The sequence below is a fragment of the Tupaia chinensis genome, unplaced genomic scaffold (assembly GCF_000334495.1).
Source record: "Tupaia chinensis unplaced genomic scaffold, TupChi_1.0 Scaffold144814_1, whole genome shotgun sequence".
Classification (NCBI taxonomy): domain Eukaryota; kingdom Metazoa; phylum Chordata; class Mammalia; order Scandentia; family Tupaiidae; genus Tupaia; species Tupaia belangeri.
Window position 1 is genome coordinate 139884 of NW_006204675.1, and position 19418 is coordinate 159301.

The 19418-nt window shown below is 43.7% G+C and overlaps 1 long non-coding RNA gene across 5 annotated transcripts; it reads right to left on the reverse strand.

The window, feature by feature from the left end:
* Positions 1 to 424: 424 nt before the first annotated feature.
* Positions 425 to 18370, reverse strand: LOC114005891 (uncharacterized). Of its 5 annotated transcripts, XR_003547687.1 has the most exons (8): positions 18228 to 18370; positions 16619 to 16740; positions 15489 to 15627; positions 8464 to 8610; positions 7410 to 7556; positions 6561 to 6682; positions 5967 to 6114; positions 425 to 2918 (listed from the first exon to the last, which is right to left on the reverse strand). It is a non-coding gene; the product is annotated as an uncharacterized LOC114005891 (long non-coding RNA). The 5 variants fall into 5 exon arrangements; XR_003547686.1 differs by lacking the exon at positions 425 to 2918 and having other exon boundaries at positions 4395 to 6114; XR_003547688.1 differs by lacking the exons at positions 425 to 2918; positions 16619 to 16740 and having other exon boundaries at positions 4395 to 6114.
* Between the last annotated feature and the right edge of the window lie 1048 nt (positions 18371 to 19418).

A 19418-nucleotide genomic window follows, 5' to 3' on the forward strand; every position in this document is an offset into this window, starting at 1 on the left:
AGCAGCATGTCCTTTGTTAAATGTAACCACATCCTTGATTTTCACTCTGCTCTATGGGGGGTGAAAGTTGAGGCAGGTCTGTGGGATGCATCTTAGACTCACATACACCATTTTTCTTATTAACTGTTTTAGTCCACCATATTTCCCACTGGCTTTTTCCAAGATTCAAATCTTTGAATCTCTTTATTGTACCAGAATGGGAATAAGAAGAAGAAGAAGAAGAACTTATAATTATTAATTGTTAAATCAGTTTTCTTTATTTTTTTTTTCTCACCTATAACCTCTTTTTGAGTTGGTTTAAACTTTATCATCCAAGACTGGTTGGTGTAAAATCAGCAAGATTTATTTAATGCCAAACATAGACCTCTCTGTTTTAAGAACAAGAGGTCCAAGTCTCTTCTATTTTATTTTATATTTTGTAGGTTTTTCTTTTCCTGGGCTGAGAGGGCCTTTAGAGTTTTGTTTTCTTTTGGCCTCCCTCCCCAGAGTAACAGGCTGTGGATTAAAGTCCAAAAGTGTGGGGGAAACTCAGAGTTCTGAAACAACCTAGAACTTATGCAGGGGGATGTGTCATTTGTCAGTCCCAATGAGGGTCATCCTTTTTACTTGGGTGTGGTGAATCCAACGTCGCTCTCTGGCAACTTGACTATAATTGGCATAGTCAGGATGACAGTCTAACAGGTCTCCAGTGAGAAAGGTTCTTGCTTTCAGATTCAGATCAAGTCCCCAGGCTGTAGGTCACCAGTGGGCGTCAGCTAGGTTGAAGACCTAAAGGCTGGTAAGCTTCCTGGAGAAGGTGTTGTGTCTGTTTCTGATATCTATAGTGCTTGCAGGGACTTCAAAAGGGCATGGTTATAAAGTTCCCCTTTTATCTCCTCATCAATCTTGAGTACAAGTGGAGGCATCCTTTCAAAATTGTTTTTTTTCAAATATTATTTTAAAGAGAATCACTCCTACACATAAGGGGTGCAATGTGCACACAGAAGGGCAATGGAAGAAGACTCACCCAGTTTTTAACCAGTCTCCAATTTCAACTTGGTTAAAGCCTTTTTAAGCATCCTATTTATTTTCTCTACTTGTCTAGAATTCTGAGGTTGATAGACAGAGTGAAGATTTTGCCAATAACTGAGTAACATGCCAGGCCATTGTTGGACCCCAGAGTTATTGTTATAACCCAAAATGTGGGACAATTTTAGACAATAATTAAGCAACTACCTGTGCTGTCTTGGACTTGGTGGGGTATGCCTCTGGCTAACCAGAGAAAGTTTCTATGAACACCAGCAGGTAGTGGTATCCTGCCAACCCACAAAAGAGTTCAGTGAAATCTACTTTTCAGTGTTCTTCAGGGTTCTGTCCTCAAAGTTGGGTCTCATAGTATTAAGGAACTGACTTTCCATGGTCTACTTGAGCACAGATGGGACATCTTCTAGCTGTGTCTTTGGCAATGTTTGCCAGTCCAGGAAAATGATAGTCCCTCTTGAGAAGTCCTATTACCTTTGTTTCTTTAGACAAGTGTTCTGATGGATTAAGGAGATGAGGCCATATCCTAGAGCTTCTGGGAAGAGAGTCACCCATCCATCAAGCAGGTCTTTCCATCCCTCAGGTTGATCTATGGCACCTAGGGCATTGACTAATTCTTCTTTCCTCCAGAGTGTATCTGGGCTTTTCAGCAAAGGTTCAAGGAGGAATCCTGGAGAAGATTTGCAGGGGTCCCACTGGCTTTAGAACAACATCTGTGGCTACCCTGTTTGTGAAGGCAATTTAGCCATTGTGATGCCATTGAATCTAGCCTCTTGGATAAGTAGGCCATAGGCCACTTTCATTGTCCCAGAGTTTGCATTAGGACCCTTTTCAAGATGCCCTTTGACTCAGCAATGTATGGTTGGAATGAGTTTGAGATATAAGGGAGGCCTAAAGCTGGTTACTCTCCAAAGCAGTCTTCAGGGTCTGGAAAGCTCATTCCTATACCTTCATCCCACTCCAGTCTATATCCTTTCCTCACCACATCATGGTATAAAGGGATCTGGCTATTTGGACAGTCCAGAATCCAGAGGTGGCAATATCCATGACACCAAAGAACTCTTGCACCTGTTGCTTTGTGGTCAGAGTGAGGATGTTCAAGATGGCTTGGATGTGGCCTGAAGAGAGTCCACTTACCTACTTACCTCCCTCCAGAATGTATCCCAGATATGTGGCCTGAGGGGTGCAGAGCTGGGTCTTCTTGGCTGAACCTTAATACTTGAGGTCTGCCAGAGTCTACAGCAGGGACTGTGTGGCCTGGAGGCATTGGTCCCTTGTCTCAGCTGCCAGAAAGAGATTGTCTACATTTTCCCAGATTGGGTCATCTCAGTTTTCTGCTCGGTGGTTCCTTGACCTCCCTGTCCCTGCCATGTGGACCTTCTTGATTTTGTATTATCTTTTGAGTTTAGACAGTCTCTATGTCCTGTCAGTTATTGAAGACTTTCTGAGCTATCTCCACAAGTTTGAATAATACTTTTCCCTCAAATCCCTCTAACTTTTGTAGTTTTCTCCTAATGTCTGGGGCTAACTGGGTCAGAATGAGATGCTCATTGCTCACCTGTTCTCTGGGGACTCCAAGTTCATGGGAGTATAGTGCTGATAGGCCCCAAAGAATCTCTCTAGAAAGGCCGTGGGAGACTTCCTTGGACACTGCATGCCTTAGGTTGATGGGCTTCCCTAGCACTACTCTAACCCTGCTCAGTGGAGGCTAGCAATACCCATTGACAGCCTCCTTACCATAATTTGTGTTGATCTAACCATCTGGACCCAGAACAAGTTTCCAAGATTCCACCTTGATTTATTCTCTTTTCTCTGATGTGAATAAAGTCTGGAGAAGTTGCTGACAGTTGTCGTAGGTCAGCTGGTGGGTAAAACAGACTCCAAAAGAGAGATGAGCCCTGGAGGATTTGTGGGAAGGAAGGGCTTTAATTTTTCCCATTTTACAGAACTAGTTTAAAAGGGGACATAGATTGGGAGTTTCTCCAAGACCGGTTATAGTTCTTTACCAGATAAGAATGACCTGACAACACATACCACTTTACTCTAATTTTTTTACCAAAGTGCTACTGCATTTGTATCTTAAATAAGTCCAGCCATTTTGCAGCTGCAGCCAAAGGTCTTCATGGGCATCAGGAACATGAATTTTTCCTGTCATGATGATACACAGGTCAAAGTGCATATACCCTATAGGGTAGGGTAAAGGCAACACAGAAATGTTGGTGCATGAGCAGCACCCAATGGGGCACCTGCATAGGTGGGATGAATTTTTCATTTGATTTCATTGAAAAATTCATCCCACTGTTACTTCAGACCTGCTTCTGGGCCTACACTCTGAGAATTCAACTAGAGAACTTTGGCCCTCCAAAGTACCTGATTCAGCCCCCCCTTCATTCTGAGCTTTGGGGGATGACCATAAGTTTTGTTCTGTCTCAGTGAATGGTGCTATATCAAAAGGAATAAATTTTTGTACTCTAGAATTGAGCAGTTAAGACACTCTTAAACATTTCATTTAGTACCTATGTAGATTCTCTTTCATACAGCTTAGATTAAATCCCCTCTAGAGGTGTAATTAATGACATCTGTCTGAACTCTCATAGACAATGTGTCAGACTCATCGGGCTGTGAATAAATCTAAAGTCCCCTCTGGGGACCAGTGCACCTCAAAGCTTGGCTATTTTAGTTGGCAAAATTTTCCAATTCAAAAAGGATCATAGTAAACCCATAATCCTTCCCCTACCTCTTAAAGTATTTTAAATTGTCCAGAAAGCAATTGAGGGGAGTCTAATGAGAGGAAATTCTCTAGCCCATACTTGTTGCTTGACTAGATAGACTTTGACAACAATAAACAACTCACTAGAGGGTTAATCCACAAAACAAACTAGAGGAGGTGATACTGAACTATAATAAACAACATGAGAAATATGACACCAATTGCCCCATAGAAGAGACAGAACTGACCGTTGGCCCCTGGCCATCACCATGGCATGGGATGAAACCTAGGACCAGCCATGGGGAACAACGGGGCATTCAGCTTCTAGTGGGTCTTCTCAAACACAAGGTAGGAAATGGCAAATGTCTCAGTCCCACACTGGCAAAGAATAATATGTTTCAGGTTATCCCAAGCAGAAAACAACTTTCTTCCCTGTGTCCATTGTCACAACACAGGATCAATGGTCCTGTCTGCTGAATGGGACCAAACTCAGAGTCTGGCATATGATGCTACCTCCAGCTCTATCCAATGAGTCTCTCCCTGGAGGCTCTAGGTTCCAAGCCCTCTTTCTGTGGCCAGTCACTTCCCTGAAGCCCACTTCCCATTAAGTGAACACCCCCCCACCCCAGGCTTACTCCTGAGCTGCACAGAGTTGGGAGGCTTAGTAGATAGATACACAGAACAAAGGGCTGACAAAGAAGAAGACAGACAAAGGCTCAGATACTTCAATTTAATTTTAAATTTTGCTTTTACCAGTTTTCTTGGGCCAGACAGTTTTCAACCTGGGGCCATGGAATATTCCTTGGAGGCCTTCCAATAGTGGAAAAATCTATTCTGATCCCAGACTCCTGAGAATGGTCTGGTTCAGTTAAAGTGGTGAACAAGAGGCTCTCCAGCCAGTGGCTTGGCAAATCTTTGTTCACTGGACCCAACAGGCCTGTACCTTAACTGACTGCCCAATCTCAATACTCTCATTTCCCAGATAGGCCTTTCTACAACAGGAGCAGCAATCTGAACTAGGCAGAGATCCCACAAAGATGGGAGATCTTGGTTCTTCCTTCCCCGAGTGCCTTCCCATTTCAAGAACATGGTAGTCTCCCAAAGAAGAGTGCATTGGAGAAATCCTGAAACTGAGGGCAAAGAGGTTGAGGGGAAAAAGGTGAGAGGATAAAATGCTTGCCCTGTAGTCACTCAAAGATAAACCAACTAGAAAGTCAAAGAAGACCTCTTACTGGTAGAGAAGACAAGACCCAGTGGAGTGACAGAGCCAACAGAGAGTCACACAGACATACAGATCCAACACAACCTAAGCAATCTGCTCCAAAAGTAGTGACCCCCAACTCCTAGGACAAAGGACCATCTTGACATGAATAAACCCCATCTCTATAAAAGGCAAGGAGAGCAAGAAGAGAGACTGAAAGCTGAACTCACACGCAGACAGATGATCAAAGTGTTCTCTGGGCTTCTCCTCCATGTCCGAGGGTTTGGCAATGGCCCAAATGCCAGCCAGAAAATCCAGACAGAATTCTCAGTGTCCTTATAAAGTCAGAGACAACTTCCTGAAACTGTGGCCAGAACTCTGTTGGCCCTCAGCCAGGGCCAATGCCCCATACTGAACTGGATGCCTCTGATCTTGCTAGGCCCTCCAATTAATGTGGTGCAAGATATTGAGAAGACTGAGACTACTGAGAAATTAAAGTTTTAGGAGCCTTTATTCTTAGCCAGAGACTGCCATTCTGGCCAGGGAATACTGCTCCTGTCACTGGCAGATAGCATTTGGGTTGACAACCTCGATACACAGCTTTGCAGAGCATTTAAGCACAAATGCAACAAGGGAACATTACACTTTGCAAGGGCTGGGGTGAGGTGAATTGCAAGGGAGGAAGGGCTGCAAGGATTGCTATATTTCTTTACCAGCACTCTGTTGGCAGTTTACAGAAACAGAGCAGTGTGTGTTTGTTAAATGTAACCACATCTTTATTTTGTACTCTGCTCTATAGGGTGGGTTGAGGCAGGTCTTTGGGATGCATCTTAGCCTCGCATACACCATTTTTCTTATAATCTGTTTTAGTCCATCACACTGGATGGTGCTAGAGCCAGTGGTGGCCCTTCTCAGAGTCCCTTGCCAAGGTGCAGTAGATGAAACTGGGATGCTGCTGGCACATAAGCAGAGGCCAGTATGTTGGACAAGGAGAGTAGGAAATTAGAAAAAGAAAGAAGAGGGAAAAATACATACCTTGCTGAAGGATAGCACAATGGAATGGGGTAACCAAGCTGGAACTGGGTGGGGCTAGGGCCAGCGATGGACTTGCCTGAGAGTTCCTTGCCTGCCACGGGGCAGTAGATAAAACTGGGATGCTGCTGGTGAGCAAGTAGTGACCAGTCTGTGAGGCAAGGAGGGGTAGGAAATTAGCAAAAGAAATAAGAAAAGTAAAATCAAGCCAAACTGTCTACCTGACTGAAGGAATGGGTAATGGGATAGGGGAATCTAGCTGGAGATGGCTGGGGCTTGGGCCAGTGCTGGCACTGCCTTAGATTCCCTTGTTGCCAATGAAGCAGTAGATGAAACTGGGAAGCTGCTGGTGAGCAGGGAGAGGCTAGTCTAGGGAAAGCAGGGGTAAAAAAAAAGAAACAGCCAAAGAAAGAAAGAAAGAAAGAAAGAAAGAAAGAAAGAGATATAGAGAGATAGAGAGAGAGAGAGAGAGAGAGAGAGAGAGAGAGAGGAAGAAAGAAAGAAAGAAAGAAGAAAGAAAGAAAGAAAGAAAGAAAGAAAGAAAGAAAGAAAGAAAGAAAGAAAGAAAGAAAGAAAGAAAGAGAGAAAACTGCCTACCTGGATGAAGGACTGGGCAAGAGGATGGGGTATCTACATGGAGCTGAGAAGCCAGGATCAATGGTGGCACAGCCTCAAAGTCCTTTGCTGGTCATGGGACAGTAGTTGAAACTGGATCATTGCTGGCGAGTAAGCAGAGGCCAGTGTGGGGGAAAAAGGAGGGGTAGGAAATTATCAAAAGAAAGAAGATTTAAAAAACCTGCCTACCTAAAGGACCAGGCAACAGAATGGTAGAAGCTAGCTGGAGAAGGGAGGTGCTAGGGTCAGTGGTAACCCTGCCTCACAGTTCCTTGCTTGCCACAAGGCAGTAAATTAAAATGAGTCACTGCTAGTGAGCAAGCAGAGGACAATTTGTGCAGCAAGGAGGGTTGGGAAATTAGCAAAAGAAAGAAGAGCAAAACAAAAAAATGTCAATCTGACTGAAGGAGTGAGTAATGGGATAGGGGAAGCTAGCTGAAGATGGGTGGGACGAGGGTCTGGAGGCACTGCCTCAGAGTCCCTCATGGCCATAGGGCAGTAGATGAAATTGGGACACTGCTGGCAAGCAAGCAGATGCCTGACTTTGGGTCAAGGAGAAATAGGAAATTAGCAAAATAAAGGAGAAGAGGTTGAAAAACAAAACTGCCTACCTGACTGAAGGACTGGGCAATGGGATGGAAGAAGCTAGCTGGAGATGCATGGTGCTAGGATCAGTACTGGCCCTGCCTCACAGTCCCTTGCTGGCCACGGGACAGTAGATGAAAATGGGACTTGAAGGCAAGCTAGCAGAGGCCAGTCTGTGAAGCAGGAGAGGTAGAAATTAAGGAAAGAAAGAAGAGAAAAAAACAAACAAACAAAAATACAGCTTACCTATTGAAATGATTGGGCAATGGGATGGTTTATGCTAGCTGAAGCTGAATGAGGCTAGGGCCAGTGGTTTTCCTGGGTCAGTGTCCCTTGCTGGCCATAGAAAGTAGATAAAAATGGGATATTGTTGGCTAGCAAGCAGTGGCCAGTCTGTGGGGAAAGGAGTGGTAGAAAATTAGAAAAGAAAGAATAAGATATAAAAACCAAAACTGCCTACCTGAATGAAGGACTGGGCAATGCTAGATAGGACTGGGTTAGACTAAGGCAAGTAGTGGCCTTGCCTCAGAGTCCCTAGCTGGAAATAGAGCAGTAAATGAAACTGGGATGCTGCTGGCAGAGGCCAATCTTTCAGGCAAGGAAGGTTAGATAATTAAAAAAAAAAAAAAAAAGAGGAGAGAAAAAAAATAAAAATGACTACCTAACTAAGGACTGGGCAATAGGATGGAGAAGCTAGCTGGTACTGGGTGGAGGTAGGGCCTGTGATGGTCCTGCCTGAGTTGCTTACTGGCCACTGGGTAGTAGATGAAACTGGTATGGTGCCAATGAGCAAGCTGAAGACAGACTGTGGGTTAAGGAGGGGTAGAAAATTAGCAAAAGAAAGAAGCTGTAAAGAAACAAACAAAAAGCAACTGCCTACCTGGCTGAAGGACTGGGCAATGGGATCAGAAAAGCTAGCTGAAGCTGGGTGTGGCTACACTAGTGGTGACCCTGCCTCTGAGTCACTTACTGGCCACTAGGCAGTAGATGAAACAAGGATGCTATTGGCAAGCAAACAGAGGCCAGTCTGTGAGGCAAAGAGGAGTAGGAAATTAGAAAAAAAGAAAAAAGAAGAGGAAAAAAAAATGCCTGTTCAGCTGAAGAACTGGGCAATGGGATGGGGGAAGCTAGCTTGAGCTAGGTGAGACTAAGGCCAGTGGTGGCCGTGCCTCTGAATTCATTGCTGGCCATGAAACAGTAGGTGTAACTGGAATGCTCTGGTGAGCAAGCAGAGGCCAATCTGTTGGGCAAGAAGGGGTAAGAAATTAAAAAAAGGAAGAAAAGAAAAAAAAATGCCTACCTTGGTAAAGTATAGGGCAATGGGATGGAGAAGCTATCTGGAACTGAGTGGTGATAGAGCTGGTGGTGGCACTGCCTTAGAGTCCCTTGCAGAACACAGGGCTGCAGATGAAACTGGAACACTGCCAGTGAGCAAGCTGAGGCCAGTCTGTGGGGAAAGGAGGGATAGGAAATTAGCAAATGAAAGAATATGAAAAGAAAATTCAACCTGGCTGAAGGACTGAGCAATGGGATAAGGAAAGCTAGATGAAGCTAGGTTGTCCCGACCCACAGGACAGTGAAACAGGTTTCCTGAGGGAAGGGGTGAGAGACAGGAAAAACGGCAGTGTTACAACACGGAGACAACACAGTGTTACAACTCTTCAGGGTCATCTGTTTATTGTGGGCAGCACAGAGACAACACAGTGTTACAACTCTTCAGAGTCGTCTGGAGATTGTGGGCCAGGATCATGGTTATATACATGTTGGTGGGTGGTGATTGGTTAAATGAAGGATTGTAAAAGGTGGGTTATGATTGGTTGCTTTTGTGGACCAATAATGAGGTACCAGAGATGCAAATCTGAGGAATTCTAGTGGCCAATCAGAGTATTGTTTTGAAGATGAAGTTTTGAAGGGGAGCCAATCATGTCTTTTGTCATTGTGTAATTGTTTGCTTTCTGAGCCTAAGATGGCAATAGTAAGAGATTCATGGAAATGGCCTTGGCAGACTCGCTGGTGCACAGCCTCCCACATGTCCCCCTTTTCTGTTTTAATTTGAGAGATGAGGAAAAGGCCTGGGGGAATTGTGCCTGTCTTAGGTTAGAGTCATTTATGGAACTGTACATCCATTCTTACCCATCATTGGAGAGTTCCATAGCTATGATGGGCTTCCTGTCTTAGGTGGAAGGACTGAACAGTTATTGGGTTCATCAGACTCTCTTACCGATCTTTGGCTAACCAATTCAGCACCTCAGGTGAGACCAGTATAGGGGTGTTGGTCTTCTATCTCCAATCTAGTATAGTGGACCTGGAGAGGCCACATACTAAGTGAGTCAATTTGTTGTTTGAGGAATTATGTGAGCCCATTAAATATAACAGGTCCCAGTGAGCAAACAATTAAAAGGCCAATAGGCCAATGAATGGGCCAAGTATGGGGAGCAGGAAAGGCAGGAGACTGTTCCAGGCAGACCATAAGGGACTGTCACGAATGATGCTGGACTTGCTGGCATAAAAGCAGCAGTGTTCCTGTAAAGCAAGACAGAGACCCCCCTGTTCCACCAGGAGGAGTCGTGCCAGGATCGAAACCAGCAGCGGTAATGTTGAAGAAGCAAAACATGATCAAGTATTTAAGAAGGATCTTTATTTTGTTGATCTGTGGAAGGAGAGAGAGACATCTCAGGATTTTCATCATCCCTGGATGGCTTGTTAGAATCAATCTGCTTCATTAATCTTTCTGATAGCCACCGAGCAGCATCTATTTTTTGAGAATAGATGCAGACAGACCCTCTGCCCCAAATGAGGACAGGGTCTGGACCATTACATGTATTATCCAGGGGATCTTTCCACAAAACTGAGGCAAATTTTGTTTTGGTAGTTGAATGCCAGAAGCGCTCAGCAGCTGAGTCTCCCTCTTTATCAAGAGATAGGAAATTTAGGACAAAAAGAGCATGTGCCAGAAGGTTTTTTGGTGAGCCCTTAGTCTGTAAAACTCTCCCATTTTTAGCTTTTGGAGAGTATTTTTCAAGGAAAGATGAGCATGTTCAACAATGCCTTGTCCCTGGGGATTGTATGGAATTCCTGTTAACTGTCTGAGCAGAGAAATAATAGGAAGCAGTTCCATCGGAGAAACCATCAATAAAAACCAATAAAGCATTTGAAACAGGATGAAGTGAAATTTGTACAGGGAAAACAAAATCATGGGTAGATAAAAAATATAAAAATTTATCTAGAGGAAGATGGTTATCAATAGTTCCAGTAAAGGAAGCACAATGCAATAGGCCAGAAATCTGTTTGTTGGGCCCAGAACAGCCCTTCTTCAAGAGACAGAAAGCTCTATGGCTCCTGCGATCTAGCCATTTTGGGAGAAAGGAAGATGTCCCACTGATAACTGGGCCTTCAGCATACAAAACTCGTGTGGTAGGAAGACCCCTTTTAAGTGTCCTGTCTCTGTATCTGTCTTTGTCTCTCTCTACCTCCTCTGTCTCTGTCCTCTATCTCTCTCTTTTTTAATGTTTGCTTTTTAGAATTTTTTAAGGTGAGGCATTTTACAGGGCCCTTTGGCCCCTCCTAGCCCTTTATCTCGTTAATAATCTCTTCTCCTCCTCCCAACCCAGGAGTAAAAGAAGGGAACAGAACCGCCCTTCTTCAAGAGACAGACAGCTCCATGGCTCCTGCGATCTAACCATTTTGGGAGAAAGGAAGATGTCCCACTGAAAACTGGGCCTCATGCATGCAAAACTCATGTGGAGAGGCTGAAGGGAACAGAACCGCCCTTCTTCAAGAGACAGACATCTCAGAGTCTCCTTAGATCTTTGGTATTGTTTCCTTCTCTCTCCTTCCTTTTCTGCACTCTCCACGACCCTCAGATTGAACTTCCAAGCTTGGGAAGAAACTGACCATCCACCAGATGACTAGAAATTGCTGCAGGACCACAAGAAATATGGGGAATCAGGAAAATACCTCTCCCACAAGGGAAATGGATATCTCCTCTTTATCCACACACAGTTCAATGGAAATCATGGAAATGTCTGATAAAGAATTCAGAACATTCATAATGGCAAAGCTAACAGAGATGGAAGAGAAGAGAGACAAGGAACTGCTGAAGAGGAAGGAGAAAGGAGTTGAAGAGTTCCAGGAGGTAAGGAAATTCATGCAAGATCTAAAAGAGGAATTTCACACTTTACAAAAGAATCAGATGGAACTGTTAGAGATGAAGGCTATAATACAAGAAGTCAAAATCTCCCTTGAAAGTATTAAAAGCAGACTAGATCATACAGAAAATAGAATCTCTAATGTAGAAGAGAAAATGGTTGGCCTAGAAAAATCCACCGCGAAGACTGAGAAAATGGCCCAAAAATTTGAGAATAATATGCGAGAAGTACTAGATACCATCAAACGTCCAAACATCCGGATAATAGGCATCCCAGAAGGTGAAGAGACTCATAAGGGCATTGATAATCTATTCCATGAAATCTTACAAGAAAATTTTCCAAACCTGGAGAGGCACTCAAAGATTCAGTCCCAAGAAATACAGAGGACCCCAAATAGAATCAACCCAAGAAGATCTTCTCCAAGACACATTATAGCCAGATTGACCAAAACCACAGACAAAGACAAGATACTAAGACTGGCAAGAGAAAAAAGGCAAGTTACCTACAAAGGGTATCCCATCAGACTAACGGCAGACCTCTCATCGGAAACAATGAGAGCGAGGAGAGAATGGGAAAATGTATTCAAAGTATTAAGGGAAAAGCAATTTCAACCGAGAATTCTGTACCCAGCAAGGTTATCGTTCATTTGGGAAGAAAAGACACGAACTTTCCCAGATAAACAAAACCTGAAAGAATTTACCAGCACCAGACCGGATCTCCAAGAAGTTCTTAAGGGAGTGCTATGTCAGTAAAATTAAATGCAGACACACAGAAATAAGAGTTCAGAAACTAAGAAAATGGGCAACTTAATTGTAGGGCCAAAAGCTGGAGTTGAGTATTACATCCCAGATTTCAATCTGGAACATCGAACCTCAACAGATACAGAAGAAAGATTAAGTACATGAGACTGAACTGATGAAACAGTATTCTACGACTTGACTAAAATATTGCTGCTTTTCTTCTAAGCTTTGTTGTCTGGTTTTAAGGACTTTTGTCCTGTCTTCAGCTATCAATAGATTCATGTTCCGACTATTTGAACAGAATACTAACCTGTTTCTAGGCTTTAAGTTTCAAAGAAATATCCTTACCAGTTCAAAACTGCTTTTCTTGAAACCATCGGCTGATCTTGCTATTGAAAGTAGTTAGATTACTTATGATATTGTGTGACCAACGAAATGTTGGGGGAAAAGGGATTGAAGACAACTGTAGACAGCAGAGATAGTGTAATAAGAGAGTGGAATAGGGCAGAGGGTGTTCAGGGAATGAATGTAAATTTTTTTTTAAAATTCAGAGAAAAAAATACTAAAACTGTTACCAAAATTTAAAGAAAAAACTGTGTATTTGATGACCACAGTAAGCTATATAGCCCCAGCTAGGTACTATTTTATAGTATGTTCATTCTACTCACTGAGGTTTATGCCTAAAGTCAGACATGGGTTCTTGTGTATGTAAATATCAGCTGTGCTTGCTATTGCAAATATTTAGACAAATTAAGTTCATTAGCAAATCAAGGATAGGCATAGAAAGCAATCATGAATACCAGAGACAATGGGAGGAGGGTTGGACAGGGCAGAGGGTTAGGGATAGGGAATCAAGGATGGAAAAACAAAACAAAACAAAAACAAAAACAAAAACAAAAACAAAATGCAAAATAGACAAGACATAAGAAATGAAAAATTATTTGTTGATAACATGTATGTTGATGTGCTTGATTGAGCCAACAGACAGTGTATTGTGGATGAAAATTTCATTTTGTATACTGTAATGATGTATAGCATATTAATGCTAAAAAAAGAAAAATAAATCAATAAATAAAAAATAAAAGATCCTAAAAATAATCAAAATGAAGAAAAAGCAGAAATCTGTTTGTTGGAATAGCCAATTAACTTGGTCTTTAGTATACGGCTGGATGATTGTATCAGGGTCTTAGCCAAAATAAGTAATGCTTAAATTTTGAGCTATACTGATAATATCAGCTACAGCTTGATAGCAAGGGCATATGACCCTAGGATCAATAACCTGTATCACCAAAGGTGGTGCAGATGCAACCAAATTGTAAGATGGTGGTCATTTTTTGAAAGGCAGCCATGTTGAATTATTCTATTTGTTTGCCTTTGTTTCTAAAATTTTTCTTCAGGTGGCCATTTTGGATTATTGTATTTGGCTGCCTTTGTTTATAAAATTTCTTCTTCAAGCGGTCATTTTGGATTATTGTATTTGGCTGGACTGCCTTTGTTTGCTGAGAAACCGAAATCTAAAGATTTCCTTAAAATGGCAATAGTATAAGATTCATAAAAATGGCTTCTGCAGACTTGCTGGTGTGCAGCCTCCCACACTAGGTGGGACTAAATCCAGTGGTTGCCCTCCCAAAGAGACTCTTGCCAGCCACAAGGCAGTAGATGAAACTGGGATGCAATTGGGGAGCCGGTAGAGGGCTATCTAATGGGCAAGGAGGGGTAAAAAAAATTAGAAAATGAAAAAAGATTTGCTTCTGACTAGCAAACAGAGGACATTGTGTGGGCAAGAAGTGGTAGGACATGGGCAAAATAAAGAAGAGAAATTTAAAAACAAACAAACAAACAAAATAAATAAACTAAAACTGCCTGCTTGGTTGAAGAACTGGGCAATGGGGTGGGGAAAGCTAGCTGGAGTTGAATTGGCCTAGGGCAGTGGTAGCCCTGCCTCAGAGTCCCTTGCTGGCCATGGGGCAATAAATGTGCTTGAGTCACTGCTGGTGAGCAAGCAGAGGCCAATCTGTGTGGCAAGAGGGGTAGGAAATGAGAAAAATGAAGTTTTTTTTAAAATGCCTATTTGGCTGAAGGACTAGGCAATGTGATTGGGGAAGCTAGCTTCAGTTGGATGAGGCTAGGGCCAGTGGTGGCCCTCACTCAGAATCCATTGCTGGCCATGAAGTAGTAGATGAAACTCAGATACAGCTATCAAGCAAGCAGAGGTCAATCTGTTGGGTAAGAAGGGGTAAGAAACTAAAATAAAGAAGAAGAAAAAGCTAAAATGTCTACCTGCTACCTGGCTAAAGTACAGGGCAATGGGATGGAGAAGCTAGCTGAGTGGTGGTAGGGCCTGTGGTGGCTCTGCGTCAGAGTCCCTTTCAGGTCATGCGGCTGTAGATGAAACTTGGACACTGCTGGTGGAGGGACCAGCAGTTAGCATAATGGCTATGTTCCTGGACTCCCATATGGTTGACTGTGGTTCATGTCCCAGACCTGGTGGCTTAAACTCATGCCGGGTGTGTGTGCGTGTGTGCCCGAAATCCCAAGAGGAGAATGGAGGAGAAGGGATTGTGGCTGGCCATCCCCCCTGGCGGCTGATTTTCCTCTTTCTATCTCTCTGTCTCTCTCTGTCTGTCTGGTGAGCACGCATATCCTATAACAAAAAGCTCTTCACAAAAAAAAAGAAAAGAAAAGAAAAGCCTTGGACACTGCTTGTGAGCAAGCTGAGCTCAATCTGTGGGGCAAGGAGGGATAGTAAATTAACAAATGAAAAAGAACATTTGAAAAAAAAAAAAAAAGAAAAGAAAAAGCAAACCTGCCAAACTGTCTGAAGGACTGGGCAATGGGTTAGGGGATGTGGTTGTAGATGGGTGAGGCTAGGACCAGTGTTGGCCCCATGTCAGGTCTCTTGGTGGCCATGGTGCAGTAGATGAAAATGGGACACTTTGGATGAGCAAGAAAAAGGCAGCCCATAGGGCAAAAAGGGGTAGAAAGTTAGCAAAAGTAAGAAGAAGAGAAAAATTAAAAACTGCATATCTAGCTGAAAGACTATACAATAGGATGGGGAAGCTAGTAGGAGTTGGGTGGGGCTTAGACCAGTGGTGGCCCTACTTCAGAGTCCCTTGCTGGCCACTTGGCAGTAGATGAAACTGGGACTCTGCTGGCAAGCAAGCAGAGGCCAGTCTGTGGGCAAGGAGATATAGAAAATTAGCACAAGAAAAAAAAAAAAAAAAAAGTGCCTAACTGGTGGAAGGAATTTGGTTAGTTAGCTGGAGATGGTCCGGGCTATGTCCAGTGGCAGCCCAGCCTCAGTCCCTTGCTGGCCATGTGGCAATAGATGAAACTGGTACCCTGATGGTGAGCAAGCAGGACCCAGTCTGTAGGGCAAGGAGGGGAAGAAATTTAGCAAAGAAAGAAGAAAAAAAATAAATAACAAAACTGCCTACCTGGCTGAAGGCCTGGGCAATGGCGCAGGGGAAGCTAGTTGGAGCTTGATGGGTCTATGGCAGTGGTGGCCCTGCCTCAAAGTTCCTTGCTGGCCATTATGCAGTAGATGAAACTGGGACACTCCTGGCACAGGCCAGTCTGTGGGGCAAAAAGGAGTATGAAATTAGAAAAAAAAAAAAAAAAAAAAAAAGAAAGAAAAGAAAAAGAAAGTGATATTAAAAATAAATTTAAAAACAGCCTACCAGGGTGAAGAACTGGACAATGAGATGGGAGGAGGAGCTGGGTGGGACTGGGGACTAAATTTTCCCTGCCACAGAGTCCTTTGCTGGTTACAAGGCAGTAGGTGATATGGGACACGGCTGGCGAGCAAGCAGAGGCCAATCAGTGGAGCAAGGGGTCGGGGTAGAAAATTAACAAAAAAAAGGAAGAAAAAAAATGAAAAAAACAAACAAAAAAACAAACAAAATAACCATAAAACAAAGCAGCCTAGGAGGCTGAAGAACTGGACAATGGGATGGGTCAAGCTAACTGAATTTGGGTAGGGTTAGGGCCAGTTGTGACTGTGCCTCAAGGTCCTTTGCTGGCTGCAATGCAGTAGATGAAACTGGGATGCTGCTGACAAGCAAGCAGAGGCCAGTCTGTTGGGCAAGGAGGAGTAGCAATTTAGAAAAAAAAAAAAAAGAAGAAGAAGAAAAAGAACCCAAAACTCCCTATCTGGCTGAAGAACTGAGCAATGAGACTGGACAAGCTATCTGGATTTGGGCCAGAGTAGGGATCAGGGAGGCCCTGCCTCAAAGTTCCCTGCTGGCCATGATGCAGTTGGTAAGCAAGCAGAGGCCAGTCTGTGGGGCAAAAGGGAGTAGGAAATTAGCAACAGAAATAAGAAGAGGAATAAAAAAACAAAACACATTACTTGGGTGAAGAACTGGACAATGGGATTGGGGAAGCTAGCTGGAGTTGGGTGGGGTTCGGGACTAAAGTTTCCCTGACACAAAGTTTCTGGCTGGTCACAAGGCAGTGGGTGAGACTTGGACACTACTGGATAGCAAGCAGAGGCCAGTCTGTGGAACAAGGTGGGTTAAGAAATTAGCAAAAGAAAAAAGAAGAGAAAAAAAATAATATTGCCTACCTGTCAAAAGGACAGGACAATGGGATGGGGGAAGCTAGCTTGATATGGGTGAGGCTAGGGCCAGTGGTAGTCCTTTCTCAGAGTTCCTTGATGGCTATGGCAGAGGAGATGTAACTGGGATACTGCAGGAAAGCACATAGAAGATAGTTTGTTGGCAAGGAATGGCAGGAAATTAGCAAAAGAAAGAAGAAAAAAATAATGCCTACTTATCTGAAGGACTGAGCAATGGGATGCGGGAAAACTAGTTGGAGCTGGGTGGGCCAGGGCCATTGGTGGCCCTGCCTCAGAATCCCCTGCCTACCACAGGACAGGAGATGAAACTGAGATGATCTGTTGGCAAGCAAGCAGAGGTTAGTCTGTGGGGCAAGGAGGAGTAGGAAATTAGCAAAAGAGAGAAAAATTAAAACAACCAGGGATCAGTAGTTGGCATAATAGCTATGTTGCTCAACTCCAATGTAGTCAACTGTGGTTTGAGTCCTGGACCAGGTGCCTTAAACTCACATTGGGTGCGTGCCAGAGACCCAGCTGGGGTGGGTTGAGGCTCGTACACAGGAAGGCAATGCAGTTGAGCAGGAATCAAACTGAGACCTCAGTGCCTTTCAGCATATTCTCAGCTGAGTATAGTCAGAGCAAGCTCAAGACTACAACCTCAATGGCTAGAAGACATATGTATTTATTATTGAAGGAGTTTTACAGGAGGAGGGGTGAGGGGCAGTAAAAGATTTTACTCTAAAAAGTAAACTATTCAGAACATTGGAACAATAATCATAAAATATGATGTTTGTTTTGTTTAGGTATAAACAGTCATAATCCTCAGAATGAGGGAGTCCTTTTGTCTGGTGCATTCTCTCCTCAGATCTTGATTACTGGGAAAGGTCTTTTGGATGAAGGGGCTCCAAGGAATATTGATAACTCCGGTCCCAGGCCAGCTTGATAACTTCAGCCCCAGACCAGTTTGAGAACTTGAGCCCCAGGCCACTGCGAGAACTTCACCCTCAGGCTAGGGTGGCAGCAGATTGCCAGTTACAAAGGACTAGATAGAAATCCTGTCTGGTTAAGTAGACAAGGTTAATATATACTAAAGTGGAATACCTGCATTATCTCTGGGGTAAGAAGTTTAATGACTGACCTAAAGTTATTGTGTACTTGTGACCCTCTACATGTTATTCTATACAATGGCTATGGCTCAGGGAATAGCAATCTTTCCTTGTCCTGAGATCAAAGGTGACCCATGTTCTTTGTTTGGGGTAATAGTACCTTGTGGATGAGTCCCTGGGCCCCTCCCAGCTACTGAGATCATTTCACCAATTTAGTTGCTTTAACCTGAACCTTTCTAATGCTTATCTATGTAATCCCCAGTAGGAGAAGTGAATACAACATTCTTTATTGACATTTTCCAGGCAGGTGGGGTGACTCTATATGGGAGTAATTCCCATTCACTGCCACTGCCTTAGGGATCTGCATTCCTTCAGGATTATTATAAAAGTTAAGGTAAGGCTGGGGGGGGGGTAAAATTTTACCTATATGGGATACCAGGGTACCATAACAACAGTAAAGCCCATGACAGAGATTTTGAAAAGACAAGCCAGTACAACAACATAGTTGATACCTTGAACTCATGGTTCCAGCCCTGCTTGCAGCTTCTTCTCAGCCAAGCCTTGCACAGACATGAGAGGCAGCGCACCTTGTTCTGCCTGTGTTAGCTGTATGGACTCCATCAGGTGCATGTATGTGTGTTCCCAAGATTTTCTTTTTTTTTTTGGAGAGGTTTTTGCTATAGGGTGCATGAGCTTGCCTGAAGGACAGAGAGAGACAAGGAGACAGAAATCGAGAAATAACTCTTCAGGGAAGATGGTCATGCCACAATCCCTTCTTCTCCATTCTCCTCTTGGGATCTTGGGCACTCACGCACACATGAGTGTGAGTTTAAGCCATCGGGTCCAGGACTTGAACTGCGATCGACTACATGGGAGTCCACCGCAAATGGCTACATGGGAGTTCAGCGACAGCCATTACGCTAACTGCTGGTCCCTGTTCCCAAGATCTTGAGAGGAAAAGGAGAAAGAATTGTGGCATGGCCACCTTCTCCTGTGGATGATTTCTATCTTTCTGTCCCTCTCTCTGTCTTTCTGGTGAGTGTACATGCCCTAGAACAACAACAACAACAAAAAACCCAAAACTCTCAAAAAGAACAACAGAAACAACAAAAAGTATAGCCTATCTGGCTGAGGAACTTGGCAATAAAATGGGAAAAGCTACATGGAGGTGAGTGGTGCTACAGTCAGTGGTGGTCCTTCCTAAGAGTTCTTTGCTAGCCAATGGGCAGGAGATGAAACTGGGACACTGCTGTTGAGCAAGCTGATCCCAGTCTGTGGGACAAGAATGGATAGAAAATTAGCAAAGTAAAGCAGAAAATAAAAAGAAAAGAAAATTGCCTATATGGTTGAAGAACTGGACAATGGGACATGGGAAGCTAACTGTAGCTGTGTGGAACTAGGACCAAGTGTGACCTTGCCTCAGAGTCCCTTTCTAGCCACAGTGCAGTAGACTGAACCAGGGTGCTGCTTGTGAGCAAGTAGAGGCCATTGTTGGGCAAGGAATGTTAGAAAATTAGTGAAACAAAGAAGAGAAAAAAATGTCCAAGTGTCTGAAGGAATGGACAATGTGTTGGAAGAAGCTGCTGGATCTTGCTGGTGCTAGGGCCAGTGTTGACCCTTTCTCAAAGTCCTTGCCTGTCTCAGCGCAGGAGAAGAAACTGGAGACGATGCTGGTGAGCAAGTAGAGTCCAGTCTGTGAGGCA